The sequence below is a fragment of the Loxodonta africana genome, chromosome 3, assembly GCF_030014295.1.
Source record: "Loxodonta africana isolate mLoxAfr1 chromosome 3, mLoxAfr1.hap2, whole genome shotgun sequence".
Lineage (NCBI taxonomy): Eukaryota > Metazoa > Chordata > Mammalia > Proboscidea > Elephantidae > Loxodonta > Loxodonta africana.
The window spans coordinates 42,231,661-42,244,815 of record NC_087344.1 but is presented as its reverse complement, the minus strand read 5'-3'; positions in this window follow the sequence as shown (position 1 = coordinate 42,244,815).

The window sequence follows — 13,155 nt, the reverse complement described above, 5'->3', positions numbered from 1 at the left end:
GCGATGACGTCACCAGGCGGGGCCAGGCGGGACGCGGTGGCGCCAGCGCGGCCGCGGAGGGCGCGCCGGAAGTGGGCGGGGCGCCGCCGAGGGGTGGGATCTGAGCGAGGCTTCCACGCCCACGGCGAGGCCGCCGGACGAACTGTTACTGGGTCTTAGGGAACTAAGCTGCTCTGAGTCGTAACGTGCATGTCAGTTAGCGGGGCTCCCTCTCTCCACGCCGCCCGAGCTGACGGGAGAAAAATGAGAACGACCGAGTCCGCGGCGTGGTCAGTACACGTGGTCTGGCCGGCGGTGCATTAGGCACTGAAGAGACTGTTATTGGAGTAAGTGTGGGTGGGCGCTCTATGTGATTCTGAGCCCGTGGACCATTTTTCTGGGCCGATGGGCTCTGCTTATCGTCCCAGATTAACTTAGTGGTCTTGGGGACGCCACCTTTTCCGAAAGTTTAGAATGAGATAGGAAGTTCATTTGGGGTATTTGTTCACAGGCATCGATTGGGTTAGGCTCCCTCTCTTCATGTATTCATACGTGACACTGTCATTGCACATATCATATTATGGTTTATGGGAGCTTTGGCATCAGGGACAGGTGTCTTTATTTCTGTATTCCTAGGGCCTAGCACAGAGTAGGCCCTCAAACTTTCGGTTGAATGGAAGGAGGCACAAGTCTGCAGTAAGCTACTTTGTAATGTATTTTAAGTTGCTACGGGACACGGGACCTACTCCTACAAACACAATCTTTGTCCTACATTAAAAAAAAAAAAACACTACAATGCATCAACTAGAGGATCCATTAGTTATAAGGTGAAAAATAAAATATTTAAATATTGAATTGTCTCGTCGACCTCTAATTTGGACGGCTAGAATTTGCAAAGGGAAATATTAGTGTATATTAGAATAAACGGAGCCCGGGTGGCACAGTGGTTAAGAACTTGGCTGCTAATCAAAAGGTGATAAGTTTGAATACACCATCTTCTCCTTGGAAACCTTATGGAGCAAGTTCTAGTCTGTCCTGTAGGGTCACCATGAGTCAGAATCAACTTGACTGCAATTTCTTTTTTTTTTTAGAATAAAGAGTGTCACAGATGACATGGGATTTAAGTTGGTTAAGTAGCTAAAAGGAGAACTTTGCAGGCAAGGGATGAATACAAACAGACAATAGTGGAGGGAGCATGGTGAGCACAGACCAACCAGAAGGTGCAGGTTGGGGCCCAGGTGGAAATAAGATTGAATCAATTGTGAACGTAAGCAAAAAAAAAAAAAGTCACTTAAATGCAGTGGGCTTTGGAAAGCCACTGAGGACTCACAGGGTGGGGAGGCCTATGATGCAAAATTTGGTCTGGCAGTAGCATAGGAGATAGATTGGATGGAAGGAGAATTATTAGGGGTAGAAAGAGGCTCTGCAGTGAAAGAAAATGGAACAATGATGTTTAAAGGAGGATGCTCAGAAAGGAGAACTGATAACAGTAGCCAGCTAGAAAATGATTTTTAAAAAACTTCACAGAACTTTAAGTGAAAGGATGAATTTAGATTGGTGTCTTTACCTGTTAAATAACTTAGTGAAGTTCTAGACAAATTATATGTTGAGAGGTGCCTGGGAAGACAGGTGAAAAGCACGTGCTCTAGGAAAAATGGCCTAAGATTTTTTTTTTTTTTTCATTCACAACATACCTGGACCAAAGGAAATACAGTACTGGAAATTATTTCAATTGGTTTGAAACATACTGATCACCTTGGATTTCAGTATCAGGTAAAGTTAAAGCAAAACACACACTTAGTATGGGGAAATTTTCTTCATTTTTTTAATTTACAGCAGAAAGAATATAAAGCATTCAGAAAACATTTTCCATATTTTAAGGGCAATTCAAAACATTTTGCATGGTTTCCAGCAGCTGAGTTCTTCAACAGATCCATTGATTCAATGATGCTTTACATGCACAATTACAAAAATAAAACTTACAAAAAAGAAGACATCTAGACTAGTTTTACATGCAAGTCTCAGGGACCCCCCATTGGGCGCCAACTACTGTGTGGAACTGCCATAAGCGACCGTGCAGCCAGAGAGGGGTTCGTGTTATTGTCTGTATTTCGTTCACACAGTACAGCTGATTTCAAATGGGTAACAAGAATAGCAATTAAATCTTCAGGAGACAGAATAAGATTAGCTATTAATTTTTAATGAAATCCTACTCCTGGCACTTGGGAATTCAGATTATCCAAGAAAGCTGCGCTTACCTATCATCTTATATTCAAAATTAAGATTCACAACCAAGAAAAAGCGGTTGGAAATGCTTTGTTTCAGTGGAAGTGCATTTTCACCTCACCTAGGAGTCACAGTTGTACTGGTAGGTTACACAGGTAGGTTATGAACCTACTTCCTGTCCCCTCTATAAGAACTCTCCTAATTCTATCTAAGTCTCTATCTTCCAGAATCTTCTAACTTACCCAGCTAATAATGTAACATGTGAAACATTTAAAAAAAATTAATGTGAGGGTTAAAGCAAATCCACTGAGGTCATTACTCTTGTCAAAAGACCAGTTAGTTTTACCGTAATAAATGGAATAAACACACCTAAGTTCAGTTTCAACAGAGGATATTCTGAAAGAGCTGGCTTTCCCATTCTATCCCTTCATATTCTCTTCCCATTTATGAATGCAATTGTGTGTTTGTAAATTACTCAGTGTCTTCCTATAGGTCAAGCTGGGTGAAATAATAGGTACTTGGGGGACTGCAACAGCTGCAACATAACCCACACATTTAAAAACAAAATTGAGTCAGGTCAGTTTACAAATGTACAGGTGGCTACTAGTTGTGGGGCTGTCACTGTTGTCAAAGCTGATCACAAGCAGTAAGACGTATACTGTAATTTGAGGTTGGCAGTGAAAGGAAGTAATTAAAAAACAAGTACAATTATAGAAAAGGCACCAAGAGCACTGACCCCAGTTTTTACCACAATCTTTTTGTATCTACCTTCCTTCTGGAGACACCAGTTTAAGAGCTTATTTGTGAATATTTTTAGGCTTCACAACAAGCCTTGAGTTTTAACTTACAGTTGGTAGCCAGAACCAAGAAAAAACTATTCTCTCAACTGATCCTCAAACGTAACCTGGGAATTTTAAACTGGCATCAGCAAATACTAACTTTATCCTCTCAATTTCACATTAGTAGTTTAATTTTTAAAAGCATCAGATTTCTTTGGCTCCTCATTACGTGGAAATAGTAATATACCATGACAATCCCTACAAGACCAGTTCGCATCTTTTTATAGTTTTTTTAATCTTTTGTGCAACTTTTATTACATTTTCTGATTTCCAGCAGGAGATATGAAAACGTGAGACACTTTTCTGCTTTTCATTCTGTTTCTTTCATCAGGTTTTGATCATTCTGAGTATTCTTTGTGGTAGTGAGTGGATGGAGTTAAGCCATATACTGATTCATCTTATGATTCTCTGTTTTGCAAAAGTAACTTAATTTTCTTAAGCAATATTAGCATTCACATTACTTGGCACCGTTGGCAAAGAAATTTTAAATAAAATAAAATAAACTCCTGGTAGCCAAAATTAAATGTAAACATTTTTTTTTAAGTAATGTTACTCTGCCTTTTGTCCTAAGTCTAAATACAGTAGCTCTTTTTTTTTTTTTTTTGCAGTTTAGTCATGCTTTAGCAAAATGTTCTTCTAAAGAACACTTAAAATAAAGTACTCTTATAGTGAAATAAAGTTTTTTTGTTTGTTTGTTTCATTTTACAGACCATAGCCACTAATGCTTTGCTTTTGCTCATTTCTTTTTTCTTTGTTTCATGCACATATCTCTTTTGTTTTAATATATACAATATATACAAACAATACATCCACGTTTTTCTCGCTTCATTCAGACAAAACTATACAAATAATTTTATCTTGCCATGTTATTGACCTTTGTGAATAAAATATTTAGCAATTAATATAATCCCTTTCAAATATTTTCTCACTTTCCATTTCTACCTTCTATATATACACAGAAACTGCTCAGTTTTGATGAGAGATAGCCAAAAATATGGAATTTACTGGCCTGAACGCAGCACCACACTGATCTTTTTTAGGTGGCAAATGTCCAGGCAAGGTTTATGATTCCTTAGAATAACTAGTTTCCAAGGTTACTAAAAAAAGCTACATGCTTTACCAATTCTCTAATTCTCATTGCACATGAAAGTAAGGCAAAAAATTAAAGTGCTGAACATGAGAAAAGGGACAAGATGATACTACACTTGCAGGTTCTCGGGAGGTGGTGGGGATAAGAGAAGAAGTTGAAACTCTGTAAGCTGTTTCTCATCAGTTCCCATGTATTACCCGTTTACCACATACCCACCCCTCTGCAAATTTCCGTATCAAAAACCTGCAGATTTTAAAAGTTGCATTAAGTGTGCTGTAGAGATTAAAACAAAACACAAACAAAAATAGGTAACAGTGAAGGAAATGAGAACACACGGACCCAATAAAGATTTATATGATCTAAGCCCTCCACTGAGATTCAGTCCCAAAGGTTCAGCTTCTTGGAAGTAACTGATAGGTGCAGGAACAGCATTCGTGGTTGTTGCTAACGCAGCCCCACCTTTTCTTATCTGTATTTTTGGTATAAATATTTGTACAGTTCCACACGATGTTTGAATACAGCCCTATATGAGAAGGAAAACGGCTTCCTCCTAAGAAAAGGAAGCCTCTTTCACATTCCTCCTGGTGTCTTGTTTTCCCATGATCCAACAGAAGATTGAGTTCCAAGATGTCTTGCTGATCAAATTAAAAGTTGTCCATGAAAGTGCAAATGCAATGACCAAAACATTACTGTTAAAATCCTGCAGCTGATCTGCCCAAAACTGCAGAGGGATTGTGTGTGTGTGTGTATGTGTGTGTGTTGTTGCATGTCTCTGCTAAAAACAGAAATGAAAACAGTCTGAAAAGCAATGTCACATTGCTAAGGGATGCTGCTGTATGTCTTCAAGTTCCTTGGCCTTTTTCAATTCTTTCACTCTGAAAGAGAAACAAAACAAAACACCAGGCAATAACTATATAGTGAAACTGTGACCAAATAAAGCAAAGGGGTATTACCATTCCCTCTGAAATGAAAAACCAAGACAAAAGCCCTTTTGAGGATGGATGGCAAAAGAAACTCCTGTTAAGTTGTTGAGAAAAATATTCAAAGAGGAAGACATGGCCCTTCAGAAAGTGATTAAAAAAAAAAATTAAAACTGCTCTGTATCAAGTTCTCTAAGAACAGAGCAAAATCCAAGTCTACACTCCTGTATTAAATCAAAAATTAAATCAAGCGTAAAAATAACATGCTCGTCCTAGAAAGATTTAACTGTTTAAAAAACTCTCTTTAGCCTGGTGGGCCACCATAATGCTCTACAATCTCATATGATGCAAACTAGGGAAACTGCACACACATTTTGTTTTTAATACACCTACGGGTTGAACTTGGTAATGCAGAGAGTCAGCGAAAAACAGGAAGACCCTCAAAAAGGTGGACTGGCATAGTGGCTGCAACAATGGGCTCAAACATAGCAATGATTGTCAGGACGGCACAGGACTGGGCAGTGTTTCCTTCTGTCATGCACGGGGTCCCCATGAGTCAGAACTGACTTGATGGCACCTAACGACAACAACAGGGGCCAAACTATTGCTTTATTTTCACAGACTTAAGATTTTTAGATAGCTTGAACCTGGTCATAGATCTGCACAGCTCTGAGATTTCACTGATGTATGGTGGGGTCTTTTTGATTTTCACAATCCCTCATTTTCTCTCATTTCACTGTAACTTCAAAAATGTTCAGGTTACATCCCTGTGCTCCCAGATGGGCAGCAACAGCGTACAATACTGGTTAGGTACTTTGTTCTATTTATCAAGTTTGCTGTAGTAAAAGGAAAAAAAAAAAAAAAAGCCTTAAATGACATTGCTGTAGAGACACAGGGCGTTAATGTCAGCACATTATCACCTCGGTTTTTTAATATGGCTGTCTGACATAGGCGGGGTGCCAGGAAAGGGGCTGTAAACTGTAAGAATATTTCTCTCTACTGATGAAGAGCCTGCCTTGGTAGCTGAATGATCACATTCAGGTGTGACTTTAGGGCCTAACTTCTGTAGTCACTGCATGCTGTAGAAGCTCCAGTCTGTAGTACTGCACACTATATAACGACATTTGTTTCCCAAAAACAGATGTGAGGATGATTTTTGCCAAATAAGAAGTGGGAGTTTCTCAGGACACCTGATTTCTTTTTCTAACCTGGGCCTCTACAGAGGTCAGTAACTCCTCAGTACAGCATTCTAATTCTCTAAAAGCAAGGTCTCTCCTGTTACATGATACCAGTAAATCACAGTTTTTTTTTTTTTTTTTTTTTAAAAACAGATGCTTGTTTACTTTCTAAATAGATTCTTGATAATACTGGGGCAGGAAGAAAACATCTTGAAAAACCAGGAATGAGTTACTGCTGTTTTACGTATCCTGGGATGCAATGAACGCATGTACACTGTAAGAGTGATGTAAGAAAACACTGTATTTACCACCTCCAAGCAGAATCATTTCTGAGTAGTCTGCAAAGTTGATATAAGCTCTTCAAAAAGAAGATGCTCTCTTTTCAGGAGAAAAGCTTTATCGTCTTTAATACTGAAAAGAATTGTAACATTTGAAAACTTGCTTATTTGTCTGATTTATTTACTCAATACACCAAAGCCCTGCTTGCTCCTAGCCATGTATTTACAAATGACAGTGACAACCAGTATATTTCCAAAACTGTCCCATCCTTTTTTCTTAGTGAGTACATTGAGGAGGCACTGCTATGTTCTTAATTGGATGTAGGTTTTATTTAGTTTTTAATCTTATAATTAAATATACCATGGATCATTAAACTTTAGGGTAAGTTGGGTCATATTATGGTATAGAACTGTGCATCATTATAGGTCCCTGATTTTGGACATGCATACTTGATAAATGGCGTTTTGAAAATTGAAACATGCTGTATTCTGTGTTCAGTTTTTAAACATGCAGCATCTATACTAACAGCCCTCTGGCTGGAAAAATGCAAGGCATGCACTGATGCCAACTTTACCTCTGAACATGCAATATCTGTACTTGTGCAGACCTGTTTGCTGAATCACCGCAAAATGTGCATGCTACTTCAAGTACGACATCTTATTTCTGCACTAGTACAGAACTCATTCACAAATATGCAACAGTGACTCCATCACTGATGAGATTTCTACAGTTTGAAGAATGCTGAACTCAAAATCTGATAGCATAAAGATATTCACAATTTTTCTACTTCATCATGGTGATGAGCTAAAAAGGAGTGAATTATACACCAGCCATGTTTTCTGCAGTTTCATACCAAGGAATCTGTAATCAGCTGGTCAGGGTAGGTATAACTTAAAATATTTTTGTTTCAGTTCAAATGGTGTAGTCTTTTGCTGTTCCTTTGAGAACGAATTAAAAGTGAACTAGGTTTTCCTAAGGTGTTAAGGTGACCATATAAATACTCTGCTGTACAATTAGTGATGGCCTCACATGCCACTAAGGGGAGACACATGTCCACACAAAGAGATGATTACGGTTGTCTACACTGGGAAAATGGAAACGTTCCAATTTTCAAATGCATTTCCTAGGCTTTCATAATTCCTGAGCTAAAATGGAGAATCTAGTTCTTAGTTTCATGACGAAGTTACCACGATACACTAGCCATGTAAATGACGTCAAAATGACTGAAATGGCATAGGAGACATTTTTACAGAAAGCAGTTAAAGGAGGGCTTAGAAAAATGGAAGAAAATACTGAATGTTTCCATAGCTGTACCAGGTCACCTAATATTTATTACCTTATTTAGTCCTCACAATGTTACCATTCTCTCCATTTGTAAATACAGAAACTGAGATATACAGGTGAAGCAACCTGCCTCAAATTACACAGTAAACGGCAAAGCAGGGATTTGAACCCAGGTTTGTCTGACTTCAAAGCCTGTAGTTTCGCCAGTCATTCCACTGCCTCTAAGCGTATCTATCGGGATTACAATTAAAAAAAAGATTCTTACTTACTTGGCTTTTCTAATACACTTTAGAGAAAACATGCACTTAGAAAATTTCCATAGTATGAGCTGACTGCTTCTGTTTTTGAAAACCGATGACAATTTTATTTTCTTAATTTTAAGATATTATGCTTTATAAGACACTATGTTGATTTGATTACTATATTTTAGAGGAAAAAATACCTCCACGTAAAACATACTTATCAATTTTAAGACACAATTAAATTTAGAAACCTAAAACATGTGAAAAGAAGATGTCAAAGAATCAAGGAAATGGAAGATTTTTTGCCTCATTCTCCAATTTGCAAACCATGTTGATATTGACTTACCTCTCAAAGTTTACATGAGGTTGAGAAAATTTTACTGTTACTGAAATCATAAATGGAGTTTTATGTTACTTGAGGGCAGATTATTAGGAGGAGATAGACGGGGTGCTGAAGTTGTTATTGCTGTTTTAATCAAATGTCAACTGGATAAAATGATATTTTAATATTCTCTGTTTCTACAAAGAAACAGAAAACAGAAACAGAAACAGAAATTGCTTAAGTGATTTAAAAACAACACCTGATACTGGAATTTTTGTTGAACAAATTCCAAGAAATTGATGTTTCACATCAGAGTGTCTCAAATAGCTACAGAAGTTTTTTTGCTGTCTTGTTAGTCAAGGATGTGAGCAATCACTAAAAAGGCATATGTTAACTAAAAATAAATCTTTACCAAAAAGAATAAAAATACATCTTTACCAAAAAGAATACACGACAAAAATTTAAGTTATTAATTATCTCTGGATGATTCTCCTTGCTTTTTTGTATTTACAAAATTTGCTACAATGAGTATGTGCGCTTCATTTGTAATAAAAATTATGCCTGCTTGTCATTCTTTAAAATAACTTTAAAAAAAAAAAAAGCTTATGTTTTTCTATCCGTCTGTTACTACTGCTATATCTTACAAATGCTGTGTTCACATGACAGAAAAACAAATGAAAAATTCAATGGAGTAAAAAAAAAATTAAGCTGGCTGACCAAAAACAGAATCAATTGACTAAACTGGTTTCATTGACATAACCTGTGTTGTAAGCATATTTGTCAGTATGCAAACTTAGTTAAATACAGACCAGAATTTCTGACATTAGAATTGTACCTGAAAATCCAGTACCTATGTTCACCATATCTATAAACTTAACACACAGGTTAATAAACCTTGTTGAGTTATGTTACAGAAACTCAGCTAAGGGATACTGAGTTTTTGGTCCTCTTAAGGAATAACAATGCTTAGACTAATTAAGGGCTAAGAAGGAACTGAACCTAAAAAAAGACATAACATGACAAATGCCTAGATTATCTATAAAACAAAACACTATTATTGCACTTACTTCTGAATTCCATTACACAGAAGACAGGCAAAGCAGTCTTCTATAAGATCATCAAGGCAATTAGCACAGGATGGAAATTACCATCTCTATAGGTACTTTTTTTTTTTTTTTATAGGTACTAGGCTGCTGCTACTCTAGAGAGCTGTGTGAACCACATTTCTGAACCTCACATCAGTAACCAGAAAATATTATTCTTCAGTGAGTAAAAGACAACTGAATAGGGTAAGAAAGACTAAAGTTCATAACTATTTGGCCTTGCAATAAAAATAGTACTTATATTACTAGCTTGGAGTTGAGGTAATTAGGATGCTAAGATAAGACTTTGATCTGTGACCATTCAACTATTAAAATTATAGACAATCCCCAGATTTCCCCAAGCATTCTAGGCTAAAAGTAATCACCACCTTGGGATACTGTTGCAGTCTCAACAAAAAAAAAAAAAAAAAGAGTTGCATCTTAATGTAGTGAAGTGAGAGAGTAAGCAACAGCACTGAAAGCCAGCAAAAGCCCACAGGGTTTATTTCTGTCAGACGTCCAATGGTATCTTAATGAATAAATGAAGTAGGCCTGCTTCAGAGACTTGTAGCAAACAATGGCTCCATGGGTAAAGCATAACGCAAAGCTGCTTCATTACATCTACTCAGCCAGAGAAATGTGTTATGAGTCAGTGGATTTCAGCAGGCATATTCTCGCAATGCTGGACGTCAGAAATATACAGGGCAGCCAGAGAAGGCTTTCTGATTAGTTACCTGTTGCTCTGAGAGCTGCAATAGCTTGTGGGGAATTTAGGCAAAGAGAGATCTTGCCATTTTCCAGAAATCTCATTTGGATTGCAAAACAAAAAAAACAGAGAGGCCCAATAAGAATGACACAGAGCCTGTTGTCTGCAACTTAACACACACCACTGTGTTCCAAAAATATCCATTTCCTAAAAGAGGCAAGTGAGAGAAAATTACTTTGGAGATTTTAAATCACATCGATGATGACACATCCCACGTCCATTTCTTACTCCTCATGGGGCAACTTGGAAAATACATGCCAAATTTAAATGAGCGTTGATATCACAGTCATTGACCTGGGGAACTGTTTACTCTTGTCAATTAAACAGTACACTTCCAGGCATTGTCAGAGAATTGTCCCTTGATTAAAGTGTATATAACAAAGCAAAAAGTTTTAATAGAGTAACCTTCCAGAGCTTGGCAATGACCCCACTGAGACGTTTCATAAGGCTGCTCTCAATAGTCAGTGCTGAGATCACTACTTACCAAAATGACTGGCAGCTTCGGGCAAAGTGTTTGGAAACCGGTTGTCAAAAACAGAGAAAATCTGTTTTTTAAAACTTGTGACCAAAAAGTGCTATTTCTTCTTCCTCCACTTAAGGTTCTTTTATTCCTGTAGTATAGCTGCACCTACCTTCACTGAACACGAGTAACTAGGCCAGCAATTTACAGGAAATGTGTTATTTAAATACTGGAATTGCCACTGCTGCTGATAGTATCTGTAGTGATTGTTAATAGTTTATTAAGCCCCATCATAGAAACAGTATGTCACTGAGGGAAAGAAAGAATTGTCTAGTGGTTGTTGTTCACAGAGTGGTCTCTGATCTCTAAACACACTTCCTAAAATCTGTAAAAAAAAAAATGTCTTAAAGGAAGAGGTAAAAAAAATTTTTTTCATCTAGAAAAAGAGGCATTGTTCTCTTTAAGCCAACTAAGTCTCAGTCCCGTGAAGATAAGTCTGTTACACAATTCAAAATACTTAGTATTTCTTTTACAAAGAGGTATATTGAATTTTTTTCTGCTCTAAGACTGCATTAACCCTCTGTCAGATATATTTAAAATCCAACTGGAAAGTAGTACCATTTTCAGCATGTATGCTTTAACTAATTGTTTCTTCAGCCTTAAAATCATCCTGTCATTTGCTGAAATTAGTATAAAATTCACAAAATTAAAAGAAATAATTATAGCTGTTGAATTAAATATCTCTGTTTATAAGGGAAATTCTCTCTTAAGTAGACAATTACTGTGCCCACGGTAAAACTAATTCAGATGATAGCATCAAGACTGGCTAACTCCATATTAGGTTATTGGATAAATTAGGGGCAAGCCTGGAAAGGAAGGTTGAGTGACAATGAGCTGGATCAATGAAGAATACTTGGTGCTTTTTCTTAATCTTCCCCAACCAAAGACTAAAAAGTTCACAACACAAATGGTATTTTCTGGTTGCTGTGCTGCTGGGATTAGCCAGTTGCATCTTAATTCTGATGATAACATACTCTTAGATGTCCTTCTGTTTCACTAACCTAGGACTTTTGGTCAACAATAGTGTTTTACAAACAGCGTACCATAAAACTGAATTCTTGAAGTATTCAAATGTGATTTTCCAACGTATAAACCTTAAATGTCTTAAATATGGTATACTTTATAAATTAGTAAGTATAGCTATTGTCTTCTTTGATATAAATTCCAGGAATATAAATCCTCCTCAGAGAATGTCTGCCTCCGAAGAGTCATGGCAACTTGGGGACTAGCAGAGGGAAAACTGCTCTAACTTTTCTGATGGAACAGAGAGGAGAGGGAGCTTGCTGGCGGTTAGACAAGGCCTTGTATAGAAGCTCTTCCTCATGTCGTACAGTTAGACAGATAATGGCCACACTACAAAGAACCTGAAAGCTGCTTGGCAACTATCTCTCACACTCCCTAAGGACTGTGAGGCATAAGGGATGTTATGGAATTCCAACTTTCCGTGCAAGAGTAGGTGTTTTAGGATTTCACAACAAAATGGAGCAGGCACTAAAGAAATTAAGGTAGGGAGTCTGGTTGGCATTGAAAAGCACCTTTAGAAAATGTACTCTTAAAAACGATCATTTACATACCAGAAACTAACAAGCTTCAAAGTGCATAAGCAACCACTTTTACTAAAATGTTGGTCCCTTGCAGCAGGCTATATTAATTGCATATAACGTACAAGATACTACGACTTTTAGTTAGGTTGAATGGGCACGCATTTGTTCTCTTGGAGGTTTGGTTTTGTTTTTTAATGGAAAGAAATGGTATTTATGTAAGCAGAGAGTGAGAGGGAAGGGAAGGAGAGAGAAATGGCACTTTTGCTCTCTTTTTCTCTTATATTTCAAACAGACATCTAAGCCAGCTCTACCACATGAGAGACCTAAAATAATCCAACTGCAAACAACTGTCTAATTCTAAAGATGATTAACTAGTCAAATTTATAAACACAAGTGTAGCTGCTATTTTTTTCCCCCTCCAAAACAAATTTCTCCTTTAGCAACTATCTGTGGCTTTAAACAGGTAAGACTTTAAATCTTTTAGAGGGTGAATGGCAGAAATACAGCTAACTGCTGGTCAGTTCTAAATCCTCTGCAGCATGTAAAAGTTAAGATTTGTGATTCATTTATCAAAGAAAAATCTATGTAATAGCATTTTAATCTCTTCCCCTGAAACAGATTTCACCTTGACAGTTTACACAACCTAAAGATCTGAGTAAATTATATTTTAAAAACATCATTTAATAAGGTCTTCATTTAGGAAGAACTTATAAATTATAACCCAATTCTCCTATTATTATCTAAGTTAGCAAACTATAGCCTATGGGCCAAATCGAGCCCAAAGCCTGTTTGTGTAAATAAAGTTTTATTAGAACACAGCCACGGACATTCAATTATGTATTATCTACAGCTGCTTTCGTGTTAGAATGGTAGAGTTGAGTAGT